The following is an 11,094-nucleotide window of genomic DNA, read 5'->3' as shown; positions in this document are numbered from 1 at the left end:
CAGAAAAATGGCCTAATTGGCCATCATTGGGATGAGAGGCCCCTTGGTCTTGCAAACTTTATATGACCCAGCACAGGGGAAGGCCAGGGCCAAGTAGTGTGAGTGGGTGGGTAGGGGAGCAGGGGCGGGCGGTGGGGGGTATAGGAAACTTTCGGGATAGCATTTGAAGTGTAAATAAAGAAAATAATAATAATAATAAAAAATTTTTAATATAAAAAAAGCTATTAAAGCTACTAATGATATTAAAAAAAAAATACTGGATCCTCACTAGGACTCCTCTTGGATATCCTGTTGTTGCCCTGTATCATGGAGATCCTGTAGAACCAGCCCTTTCATGCATTCCAGCAGTTCATCGATGAGGTAGATGGGGGGATCGGCCAAACCAAAGATCCATCTCGTCTGAGAGGCATCTGAGCTGGTCAGCCCCTGGGCTCATCTACACTCATGCCCTTAGTGCATGCTCACCCAAAGCCCAAACATCCAGGGCCAACTTTTCTGCATTTCCCAGGCAAGGTTCAGGTTCTTGAGTGTTGCCGTTGGTGAGAGGCAGGACCAGTTCTGTTCTCATGACCTCAGGGCCAGCTCTGCCACCTGCTACAGGGAATTAGGGGTGAAACAGGAAGGAGAGTATTACTTTCTCATCAATTTCACCTAGAGATGAGTGGTAGTGCTACCTCCCCCATGCTACTAAACGTGGGGACCTACTTTCTCCTGAGTACAGCAGCTGTCTAGGGAGATGGTCAGCTATCCTGTTCTCATGCCTTCAGGACCAGCTTTCCCATGATGCCCAGGTATGAGGTCGGAAAGGTTTTGCCCAGCCCTAAACATCAGCATGTCTCCAAGTGGCAAGCCAGACCAGGGACTTCCGTCTGGCCTGTTGTGGTAACAGACCCCTGCTGCTATAGGCCCAAGGACCCAGATGTGGCCCCCAGTGGCAGCACAGGCCAGGCCCCCACCATGTTCTCAGGTGGCATCAGCAGCTATTCACATCAGGCGGCTCCTCACTACCCTGGATTCTCCATGTCTGCCTTTCTTCATTGTACCCACATCCTTCTCTTTCTCTTCCATTTCTCCAGCACTTACTTGATCCTCTTATGGTGCCCAGGTTCTTTGTGTGTCTCGGGTTATCTCGGGAGTGGTCTCAAGAGTGCTATGCCCTACTAATGCATTGTGGCGCCGGGAAGGAGTCATTTCCGACATGTTTGCCCCACAGGCCTGGGGGGTGGTAGCACCGGACTGGTGGTCATCTCGGACTTGCTTCCTGTCTGGACCCCATGGTGCCAGTCTGGTGGTCATCTTGGGCTCACTCCTCACCTGTCTGTCCCACCTGGTTGTCCAAGCATCTTCTGTCTCAGGTTCATTCCTGCCCCCTGCCTGCAGTTCTAGGCAGAGTTCTTCTAGTCTCCAGCTTGGTTCCTTTTTTGGGAGCCCAACCAACCCATACTAGTGATCATGTCAGGCTAGCTCCCTGTCCAGGACCAGTCATAACAAATGGGTGGTCATGTCGGGCTTGCTTACTTTCATGTATGTTAGGCCACTAATCATTCAGATGTTCATAGGTCAGAACACTGAACATAGACATAGCCTCTTTCCTCCCTGCCAGGTCACAGTACGTGTAGCTCTCTGCTGTGACACAGTAGCCACAAATGCCTTTATAACAACCATGTAGGAAAAAAAATCTTACTTCTGATGCAAAAATGATCAAAATATGAAGGCTGATATTCAAGACAAAAGAAATTAAATATGTAATTATATACACGCATTACATAAAACATGCATGCAATACAGGAGTAAAAATTCAGTAGAATACTGAAAAATTATGGCAGGATTTTTCCGTCCAATTACATTAGTGCAGATGAGGTCTGTGATTGGACAGGGAAAAGAGAGGCGGAGCTAAGAGTTTCAGAGAAAGGGAGCTACTCAGTGGAAGGAGCAGGAAGATGTAGACATGAAACTGCATGGGGTTTACCAGCCACGAGTAGTTGTGGTATCAGTAAGGTGAGATTAATTGGGATAAAGTTTCTATCATTATCAAGTGTCTCTGAAATGATTGTATTGGCATCTTGTAAGTTGTGATTCTATTGATACAGAAATCTGATTGGCTAATTAAGTTTTAAGAGTCTTGCTTTTACTGGGTTACTACGTATTGAGTTAGGCAACCGAGAGGTAGGCGGTTCCATTTAGTTCCTGGAATGTGGGATTGACAACTACATGGGTTTATGGCTGAGGAAGAACTAGTGGCTCCAGGGACAAGCGAGCCAGATGCTGCGGGAGATAGCTGGAGAGAGTTGCTGATGGCAGAGAGAGCATGGGCTCATGGTCTGGCTTCGCAGAGAGTTGGTGGGTTCATTTTTTAATATTTCTTGCAGCAAGAAATAAAGCAAGTTATATAGTGGTATGTATTACACGTGCATATATTTATAAACATTAAGATATAAAAATACAACATATTTAAGGATAAATCATACATCAATATGAATATAAAATTGAAGTAAAATTAATAAGTAGTCTAATTAACAATAGTGAATGAAGCAAAAGCAGACAGGTGAAGAAAGACAAGATTCTGTAGTTTCTTCTGTCATGTTTCCTTTCTTTGAAATATATGAATGTATCAAATTGTTAAGGATTTGGCAACATTTTCTGGAATGATATTGTTTCTACAGACTTCTGAAGTTTTAAAAAAAATTTCTGGAAAGAGAGAGGTTTTTAAACCATATTTATTATACAAATATATAAAAAAATATTTCTGTGATAGAAAAAACAGAATCAAGGCAGAATAGTGAAAGCTGTATCAAGAGTGACGGCAGGCAGACAACTTTCTTCCTCCATAAGTGTAAAATGTCACCTTCGGTTATTTTTAATGATGCACGAAAGTAGCATACATTTGCCTTTTCATAATCGGCAAAGGAGAAAATCAAGGCATTTTCATTGAGTGTTTATCTTCCCTAGGAAAGAAAAGATTTTTGTTTGCAACAACAGCAACCTGGGTACTAAATAGCTGATGGACTGTGAGTCAAACACAAAGGTTTGAAAAAAGACTATTGTGGAATCTGTAAATTATCTACCAGATATATGTATAATGTTGTAAATTCTTGTCTAGGTAAAACCCTGAAAACCATTTTGAAGTGAGAATAGAACTTTTAAAATGAGGTATTTGCCTTCCGGTGTCGCTCATTGCAGAACACATACTGAGCAGGCATGAAGCACTGGTTTTGATTTGCCACAAAGGAAAAATATCAATTTACATATGTAAAGCATGTTAGTGTTTGGCAAGCTATTTAAGATAATATTTTTAATCATTTAAATGCTGAGACCACAGGGATTTCAATTTACTAAAATCATTCATTTTACACGTGATTGTGGCCATTTCCCCTAGACTTTTGATTATACTGTTTGTTCTCATCTTAGCTAGTACCTACATTCCCTGCTAGCCCGATCTCGAGCACCCCATTGCTATTTAACAGAATGGATACCCATTTGTAAACAAAATGGTGATGCATTATGATAGCCAAAGGCCAAAGCTTTACCTGGAAAGAGATTCATCACTTCTTAATGCAACACAGCTTGATGCTTGCGATATCATCAAGCATTCTGAAAGCTCCTTGCCAGAGATTAATGACCTAAACAATCACAGAGACCTAAAAATAGCATCAACAACTGCGGGTTAATATTTTACACAGATAGACTACTACTTTTTTTTTTCCCTGTGGTGAAGTTCCAAACCAAGGTTTTGGGTGTGTGAGGCAAGCCCTATATAGTGAGCTACATGCCTAAGATATTATGTTTGTCCTTGTTTAAATAGTGAATTGAGTTATAACAAGAGTTTGACTACATAAAATGTTAAAGAAAGATACAATACTATTATTCCACATTACTAATCCATGAGTCTTAGAGACTGTTTAGCAAATGCATTAGAAATAATTTTCTTGCAGACCTCCAATATATTTCATACCACAGTCGTTGATAGGGGTTTCGATAGAGCATTATGTTGACTAAGTGTCTCATGGAAAGCACAAAATGGAAACCTGGGTGAAAAATAATGAGATACAAATTAACAGGCTTTAATATCAAATATAGCCAAAAAGTGCATGACATTTCATGTACACCACTTGTGATGTATCTTTTATATAACTGTCAGAGAGGATGGTTCTTGTGCTTTTCTTCTCCTTGGCTTTTCCATAAAACACTTTAATTTCTGCTTACATTTCATACTGTAGAAATAATATATATATATATATATATATATATATATATATATATATATTCCCAACAGTAATGGCGGTGTGGTTCTGTTACCCACTTCAATATTCTAGGTTCCTGAATAAAAGACACAAACACAGCCTTATCTTTTGATATGCCTTCAATAGAACAAGAGGTGGACCACTTTTTAACCTCCATGTGGTTAATCTGCCTCCCGCCAATAATCCCCGAGTTATTACTAAATTCTATATTCTACCTTGGCTGCCCTGGACCCAGAGGGCTGCCCAACTGGGCCACACTCTCCTGGCTCCTGCACATGCCGCTATGCCTCCCTGTCTTCCACCCTTCTCCCCCTTCCTCCTTCCCCTCCCCTCCCCTCCCCCTCCAGAAATGGTGGATCACCTCCTCTCCCTTTTCTCCATCCCAAACCCAGGAATCCTACAAGTCCCACCTCTGTCTCCCCTGCCCAGCCATTGACTGTTGGTACCTTTATTAACCAATCAGGACCAACAGGGCAGGGTCACTCAGTGTCTTACATGGGGACAAGCAGCATTAGACCAAACATACTACATCTTACATTGCTTACATTTCCTTTACAGTGACAAAATACTGGGCAGAAATAACTTAAAAGGGGTAGGGTTTATTTTAGCTCATGTTCTCGGAGGGATCTGCTAGCATTTTGGAAAAGTAAAGTAGTTTATATTGATTTTCAACTTGACAGGATCAAGAATGTCCTTAATGACAAGCCTCTACACTCACGAGTGAGAACGTTTCCAGATTAGATTAAATGAGGAAGGAAGACCTACATTAAATCTGAGTGGCACTTTCCCCTGACCCGAAGCTCTAAACAGAAAAAAAGCAAAGCAAGTGAGACCATGGGTGTAATCTGTCCTTGTGCTTACCATAAGCAATTACAATAGAAAGACATTGCAGAATGGAAGCAGTGCAGATCATGATGGCAAGAGCAAGAACAGGTGGTCACATGATGGTAGACAAGAAGCGGAGAGCTAGGGCAGGTTGGGCAGGCTAGATGTGGCCTTCAAAGGTCCATTGTTAGTAAAAATAACCCCCCTCCACTTTCTACTTCAAGCTTCCCAAATAATAGCCTATGGGGGACATTTCAGGTCCAAAAATCACAATAACTGATTGTCAGTTTGATAGTTCCATAAAGTATGTGCTTTTTCTGGAGATCATCTTTACTGGGATTTAAAATAATTGTCATATGTCTCCTTTCAATAATAGTGAAATGTTAAAAATGATTTTGTGATTACTGTGAACCAAGCATTAAAAGGTAAGCAAGCATACAGCTCTTGGAATTTCCAAAGGTGTCATGGGCAGGTTCGCACTCATTTCCCCTCTTACTATTTCTCTCCTTTCCAGAAATCTCTGCAAGCACATAGAACCCAAGGAAACAACTGAATAAAATATGAGCCAGCAAGTCACTTGCTTATTTGAATTTCATAGGGGGCATTATTAACAAAGGCAGACCATTGGAAGGCTTGTTCCTTTACTGGTGAATTAACGATAGGAAGACACCTAATGTAAACTAGTCTGCAGACAAGCCAATAATGAAAGCATAGCTAAAGCTGTAAAGCTTGCCAACTCCTGATGAGACTCCGGAGAAATTCCTTAACAGATGTTTCCCCGAGCAAATATATACTTTTCCTACTTTGATTACGATGGCCTTGAGAATTCGTGATTTGATTCAACACTCGGTTACTCTTCAGCAGCCTCATAAAAATATGATTCGTACAAAGAGAATATTCTACATTTACATTTGCCTTTCTTTAAAAACCAATATCTAGCAGATTTATCATTCTCGGTCCCATATGGTGAAGCAGTGGTCCAACTTCACTGTTTATAAAACTATAATTAAAGCCGTGTCAGCATTTTATCATGAACAAAAGGAGACAAAGCCTTTGCTGCCCCCCTGTCGGAAGCATCCTTCAGCTCAGAACCCCTGACTGCAGGAATGTGCTCTGACCACCCATTTGCCTCCTGCTAAGCATCTCTAATGTCTTGCTCTTGGCTGAATAGAATACAAACAGCTCATAACACACACACACAAACGACACACACATACATACACACACCTTTTAAAGACTACCTATAAGTTAGTCTCTGAAACAACTTAACCTTTCAGGTTCAAGTGTAATCAGCGAAACATTGGGAGGAGACAAAGGCTGCTGATTCACAAAAATAAAGCAAAGTATAAAGAGAGGCAAGGACCACGATTATTGTGTCCTGCCACAATGCTTATCACGCCCTTCTCTGGGAGTCCCTATTACCTATTCCTATGTGTCTACGTCTTAATAATTTGTTATTTCTTTCTAAATCTCTTCCAGTGTCTACTTTTTTAAAGTGAGTGAGATATACCAAAACAAATAGTTTTACTTGTGTGAACTGGGCAGTAGGTAATTGCACCTTGGCCTCGGTTCTCCTGAGATCAAATGTGAATAATACCTGCTCCCTCTGACATGAGGTTGCATTGGAATCCTGTGTAATGCAAGGTGACTGTCACCTAACAATGGTCCACATCGCTGTTCTTATTCACCACACCTCTATCAGATCCCTTTATTCTGCAGCTGTCTGACTCAATGCGCACACACCTAACTTTCTATCCAAACGTTTAAACAACCTAGACCACTTTTCTCTTTATTCTAAAGCTAGCTGAAAACTAACCACAATCAGTTACTGCTGTGAAATTAAAAATGTATCCTCCAAGCTCTATGAAGGGAAAAGACCGAGTCTCTTTTATCAAAGTAGAGCCTTTTACTTGGCATTAAGGCATGTGCTTCATAAAACATTAGTCTTCGGAGCTCCTAGCTACTTACAGTATGTGAAAATAACTCATCTTCGGGGCTATGAATTCGGGGCTCATGTGGCTTGTAAGTCAAAAAAGACAACCTTCTGAAACTATATCGGCTTTGGCATTAATCACAACTTGATTAATATCAACTCACACTTCAACAACCGGCTTTGGGCTAACACTGTCAAACATGCTCTGTTGTACCATGGTGCACTAATTAAGTGGCCTGAAAACCTCGAAGGGCAGGAAACCAGAACCCTCGGAGAAGGAAGAATTCAGCAGTCCTCTTTAACAGCCCCCTGACTGAGAATCCAATCATACCTACTATCTGGGCCCTAGGTATGCAAAATACCTGCTAAAGCAATATTGTCCCTGATGCTTCCTTGCCTCTTAATATATGAATTAACAATCTGTACAATTTATTGACACCCTGGGATAATTTTGGCTGTATCCCGAATTTAGCAATTCATCACACCGTCTTTTCGTTCTCATTCGTAAACCGGACAGGTGGCAGATTCAGTAGCATGGCTTTATGAAACCGACATTAGAGAATGGTTACCATGTACTCTAAATATTTAGGTGTGTGTCCTGGATACTCAAATCTGAAATTTTTCTTATTATGAAGAGATCAGTCACACTTGCTTCTTTTTGCTTCCTTCTCAGGCTTTATGTAACAATCTCAGCGGTCAAAAGCTACTTGGGGCCACTAGATGCCTCCAAATTATACATCGCTTACCCGGCCGGCTTGGCCTGTATCCTGCGCGCTTGCCTTGCCTGGGTTTGTGGCTCCTTGCATTGCTGCGGCAGCCTGTGAGCCTGCTATTTCTGCCATCGCCCTCCTGGGAGCGCTGCTGGACCGTGAGCCTTCTCTCACTGTTTCAAGCTGCGCTCCTGCCAATCTCCAGCCGGCCTGAAAAACGAAAAATTCTTTGTTAGAGCAAAGATGCATGCTCTTTAACCGGAGCCACAGGCCACCTTTTTTTTTTTTTTTTTTTTTTACTTTTGATTCCAAAAGACAACTTGTTTATATCAATGAGGTAGGAACAGCAACCACCCACCTTAAAGGTAGCAAAATTGTTTTTCTAGATGATACCTATCTAGCATCGAAGAATCTGTTATTTTTAGTGTTTGATCATACAAGATCATCTAAATATCTTTTCCTTTCTGATTTCATTAAAATAATGATTATTATTTTTTTGCATCTTGGCTTACAATATTTGAAATATGGTTGAAATAATAAACAAATCGGGTTATTAATCATACCACAGATTTATGTACTTATAAACCTGTTTGTGTTTTTGCTGTAGCTATGCAAGTTACAGTAAATATATGTTAAACACTTCAACGTGTTAACATTATTCAATAGTTACACACTAAGTAATTTTAGAAATCTCTAAAAGTAACTTACAGTCGTTTTGTAAATTGCACTTTTAGGAACTTAACAGTGTCTCAGTCACATATCCTTGGGTGTGATTCAGTATAAAATGTAAAGATTTCATCAACTTAATTTTATATGTAAAATATGCATTTATTTGTTAAAATATGTATTTAATGTATGTGGGTCCTGTATTCCTAACTTCCATGTGCTATTTCTGATACAAATGAACTAGCTAAAGAAGTAAAGAAAACACCCGGTAAAAGCAAATGGGTTTTTGTTGGTGGTGGTGTTGTGTTCTTCCCTTTTTTTTTTTTTTTTTTTTTGTTTTTTTTTTTTTTTTTTTTAGAAATGTTCTGTTTAGCATCACGATCCATGAAAGTACAAACTCAAACATGAGTTCATAAAACATAGGATCACGTCACATCCCTCCTAAATTCTTACACTGAGATAAGAGTGAGCTACTCAATCTGTATAGTGTGCATAGTCAACCCTGGGCCCCTCCTCTCTAGCCTCTGCTTCCAGTGTCTGACATCCCTTTGCTCTGGCCTGCTGAAGGATGGTCTCCATGAAATCCTAGCTCTTCACATGCCAACCAATCTCAGCCCTTGCATACAGTTTCTGCTTTCTAGAAGTGTCTCCCCTCCTCTGATCTGCTTTAAGATTTTACCTTCAAGGTCATTGTCTCAGACATCTAACTAACCCGGACACTCTCTTATAACTTCTATGTTGCTTCCGTGAGACTTGCGACATTTGCAGCTTTTAGCAGGCACTTGTTGAACAAGTGTCCTTCACTGCCACTGTACTGAGACTATGAGCCATAGTTTAGTGGATAAAACTGGCTTCTAAACGATGGCTAATTATCACTATAATTCCCAACTTTGATAACTGTTAGCTTTATGCTCTCTCTCATATATTAAATGTGGCAAGTGTGCACTGGCCACATATGTGTATATATGATATAGTCATACATATATGTATAGTACAGCTTTGGAAAAGTTACTTTTAGCAACTGTAAAACATTTAAAGATGTCTATCACAAGTGTTTTCTACAGGAAATATATATTATATATAACTTATGAATGATTGAAAGTAGTTGATATGTGGGAGCTTGCGTGGGACTTTGTTTACTAAAGTATTCTCCCACATATTGGTGTATCAGTCGACGGCAGATTACATATAAAACTATGGTTCCATAAAGTTATAACAGAGGTTAAAAATACCTAGTGCTTACTGACATTATAGCCACTGGAGCAACACAGCACAGGGCATTACTTATGTGTTGTGATGATCCTACTAAACAGATAGTCCTGTATAAGTATTGAACATACAGTTCTACCGAGTATACAATATTGATCGAAAGGATGGACCATCCAGAGACTACACCACCCAGGGATCCATCCCATAATCAGCCACCAAACCCAGACATTATTGCATATGCCAGCAAGATTTTGCTGAAAGGACCCTGACATAGCTCTCTCATGTGAGTCTATGCCAGTGCCTGGCAAATACAGAAGTGGATGCTCACAGTCATCTACTGGATGGAACACAGGGCCCCCAATGGAGGAGCTAGAGAAAGTACCCAAGGAGCTGAAGGGGTCTGTAACCCTATAAGTGGAACAACAATATGAACTAACTAGTACCCCCAGAGCTCGTGTCTCTAGCTGCATATATAGCAGAAGATGGCCTAGTCGACCATCATTGGGAAGAGAGGCCCCTTGGTCTTGCAAACTTTATATGCCCCAGCACAGGGAAACACCAGCGCCAAGAAGTGGGAGTGAGTGGGTAGGTGAGCAGGGCAGGGAGCAGGGTATAGGGGACTTTTGGGATAGCATTTGAAATGTAAACAAAGAAAATATCTAATTAAAAAACAATATTGATAATATATAAATATATAATAAAACACTTTCTATATGTTCCCTATAAAATGTAAGTGATAACACACAATGTTATGTTATGTTATGTTACTAGAATCTTTGTAAATCCCATATTCACTTTCTGTCTCTTTTTCTCCCTCTCTTTCTTTCATTTGACAAGACATTTCCCTAGGTTTCTTTGGTTGCCCTCCTGGACCAAAGTGTTCTTGTGAATACAGAAATGTACTATCATGTCTACCATCATACCTGATGTATCATGTTTCTATTTTTAAAATATTTTATCTCAAATATATATGTATATATATATATGTATATATATATATTACTATATATCTAAGAAATAAAGTGTACATGTTTTGTTCTTAATCTTTAAATATATATATATTTAACACACAATTCTATCGAATATACAATATTTGATAACAAAAATAACTCCTAAATTATATGCCTATGTTAATTTTTCTTGTTTTCTAGACTATATTCCCTAGAAAATGTTTGCTATAAGATACAATGTTATATTATGCTATTAGAATCTTATCCAATATTTACAAGATTCCTTGTAGCTCTATGGAATCTAATGTATATGTCAGGAATATATAAATGGGGAATGATCACAACACAGAAGTAATGCCCTGTGCTGTTTTACTTCAATGGCTATAATGTCAGTATATATATATATATATATATATATATATATATATATATATATATATATATATATATATATATATATATATATATATATATATATATATCAAAACCAGTATGCTTTCTTGACTATTAAGCCATGTCTTCAACCCCTTACCATGTCTCTTAATTGCATCAAGAGATGA

The 11,094-nt window shown here is 39.5% G+C and overlaps 1 pseudogene; it reads right to left on the bottom strand.

Annotated features, from left to right (window-relative positions):
• Positions 1 to 1,525: 1,525 nt before the first annotated feature.
• Positions 1,526 to 1,611, bottom strand: LOC115062631 (annotated as a pseudogene).
• Between the last annotated feature and the right edge of the window lie 9,483 nt (positions 1,612 to 11,094).

Source organism: Mus pahari, chromosome 19, assembly GCF_900095145.1.
Source record: "Mus pahari chromosome 19, PAHARI_EIJ_v1.1, whole genome shotgun sequence".
NCBI lineage: Eukaryota > Metazoa > Chordata > Mammalia > Rodentia > Muridae > Mus > Mus pahari.
This window is presented reverse-complemented; position numbering and strand designations above follow the sequence as displayed.